General features: G+C 39.8%; 1 pseudogene; it reads left to right on the top strand.

Moving 5' to 3' along the window:
• Positions 1–888: 888 nt before the first annotated feature.
• Positions 889–1,479, top strand: LOC123943511 (annotated as a pseudogene).
• The last annotated feature ends 1,568 nt before the right edge of the window (positions 1,480–3,047 follow it).

Genomic DNA, 3,047 nt, shown 5'->3' on the forward strand with positions numbered 1-3,047 from the left:
GAACACAGGCAGGGGGAGTGGGAGAGGGAGAAGCAGGCTTTCTGCCAAGCAGAGAGCCCGATGTGGGACTTGACCTTAGGACCCTGGGATCATGACCTGAGCTGAAGGCTGACACTTAAGGACTGAACCACCCAGGCAACCCCCGATGTCTGCATCTTGCACACCTGCTGCCATTCATTCAGATATCAGTCTTGCATTCCTACTGTGTGTGTTTCAATAGTCACTTCTTGTTCATTCATCTGCACTGTCCAACATACACTTCATGCACACCCTTGTTGGTGCCATTCAACTCTCTTTTCCTTGCCCACCCATTGTATTCACTGCAATTTCCATTTGATGCCCACCTCTGTGCTATTCAACTTATACCAAGGTAGACTGTACCATTGACTTCCAATTACTGTTCATCAACAATTTTCCAACTAAATACCATGCCCCTCAAACTTGCTTGTGATTCAACCACTCTATTCAGAACCATTCTGTATCATTTAGCTATCACTCCTTGCACGCCCAACATGTACTATTCAACTCGACTCCTTGCACATCTAGTGGATTCCATTTTCTGTAATGCTATTCAACTTCTATGTATTCCCTAGAAAAACTATACTATAAAATTATGCCAATAGCACATACAGTTGACCCTTGAACAATCTGGAGGCTAGGGTTCCTGGCTCCCACACAATTGAAAATCCCAATATAACTTTTGATTCCCCAACAACTACTAATAGCTGACTATTGATCAGAAGCCTTACCAAATAACACAAATAGTTGATTAATGCATATTTCATATGTTATATGTATTGTATGCTGTATTATACAATAAGGTAAATTGGAGAAAAGAAAATGTTACTAAAATCATAAGAGCTTCCAGGCTCATGCCTCAACTGCACCATGGTTTCCAAAGGTGGTTTCAAGCAGCAATCCAAGGAGGACCTGCTTCTACAGGATTTGGCCATGTCCTCAGTGCACTGTTTTGGGAATACATTCATCATGTCCACCATCCCTGGCCAGTTATATTTGTGAATATGGCATATGGATCCTAGTCAGTCTGTTGTTCTCTATAGTGTGATGATCCTAGTAAGCACTTATTTGGTAGCCTTTGCAGACAAAAATGTGAAATTTGTTCTCAAACACAAAGTAGCACAAAAGAGGAAGGATGCTGTTTCCAAAGAAGTGACTCAAAAACTTTCTGAAGATGATAAAGGAAAGATGTCTCAAAAGAAAGAATATGAAAGAATCTTGTGGAAGAAGAACAAAATTACCAGTTATGAAGCTACAACATTTTCCATCTTCTATAACAACCTCCTATTCCTGGCCTTTGTCATTGTTCCTTTCTTCTTTATAATGATGAACTTTAACCCCACAGTGGACTATATTTTGTCCATAACTCTTTCATCAGTCCTCATTGCCCTCCTGCCTACTGGCTCCAAATGGGGCGTGTCAGCTTTGCCCCCTGGATTTGTAATTATTTGTGGCCCATAGTATATGGAAAAATAGCAGTGTGGTCAGGGGAGAGACACAAAAGATGTTTTTATTTTCTTAATTATTTTTTAAATTTAAATCAATTATCCAACATATCCAACATCATTAGTTGCAAATGTACTGTTCAAAAATATATAACACCCAGTGCTATATAGATGTAGTGTTCAATAATATATAACACCCAGTGCTCATCACATCATGTGCCCTTCTTAATGCCACACAAACCCACCTCCCCTCCAGCAATCCTCAGTTTGTTTCCTATAGTTAAAAGGGTCTCTCATGGTTTGTCTCCCTCTCTGATGACTTTCATTCAGTTTTCCCTCCCTTACTCTCCGATCCTCTGTGCTATTTCTTATATTCCACATGAGTGAAAACATGATAATTGTCTGTCTGAATGACTTATTTTGCTCAGCATAATACCCTCAAGTTCCATTCAATTCGATGTAAATGGTAAATATTCATCTTTTTGATGACTGAATAATATTCCATTGTGTGTATATGTGTGTATACATGCACATAGACACAGACACACAAAGATCACATCTTCTTTTTAAAAAATTTTTATTTATTTAAATTTCTTTTCAGTGTTCCAAGATTCATTGTTTATGTACCACACCCAGTGCTCCATGCAATACGTGTCCTCCATAATACCCACCACCAGGCTCACCCAACTTCCCACCCTCCTCCCCTCCAAAACCCTCAGTTTTTTTCTCAGCGTCCACAGTCTCTCACGGTTAGTCTCCCCCTCCAATTTCCCCCAACTCCCTTCTTTCCATCTCCCCATGTTGTCCATGTTATTCCTTATGCTCCACGAATAAGTGAAACTATATGACAATTGACTCTCTCTGCTTGACTTATTTCACTTAGCATAATCTCCTCCAGTCCTGTCTATGTTGATACAAAAATTGGGTACTTATCCTTTCTGATAGAGACATAATACTCCATAGTATATATGGACCATATCTTCTTAATCCATTTGTCTGTTGAAGGGCATCTTGGTTCTTTCCACAGTTTGGCGACTGTGGCCATTGCTGCTATGAACATTGGGGTAAAGATGGCCTTTCTTTTCACTACAGCTATGTCTCTGGGGTAAATACCCAGTAGAGCAATTTCAGGGTCATAGGGAAGCTCTATTTTTAATTTCTAAAGGAAGCTCTACACTGTTTTCCAAAGTGGCTGTACCAACTTGCATTCCCACCAACAGTGTAAGAGCGTTCCCCTTTCTCCACATCCTCTCCAGCGCACGTTGTTTACTGTCTTGCTAATTTTGGCCATTCTAACTGGTGTGAGGTGGTATCTCAATGTAACACCACATCTTCTTTATCCATTCATCTGTTGATAGACATCTCGGCTCTTTCCATAGTTTGGCTATTGTGGACATTGTTGCCATAAACATTGGTGTGCATGTGTCCCTTTGGATCATTACGTTTGTCACAAGATGTTTTTATAGTCTGCGGTTTGAGAGTTTAAAAAAACCCAACACAATATAACTCAGTATTTATTGGCTCTTTTTTGACAGATTGTTGAAATTAAATGAATTGAAAGGGAACTCAAAGTACCAGGATGTT

This window comes from Meles meles, chromosome 6, assembly GCF_922984935.1.
Source record: "Meles meles chromosome 6, mMelMel3.1 paternal haplotype, whole genome shotgun sequence".
Taxonomy (NCBI): domain Eukaryota; kingdom Metazoa; phylum Chordata; class Mammalia; order Carnivora; family Mustelidae; genus Meles; species Meles meles.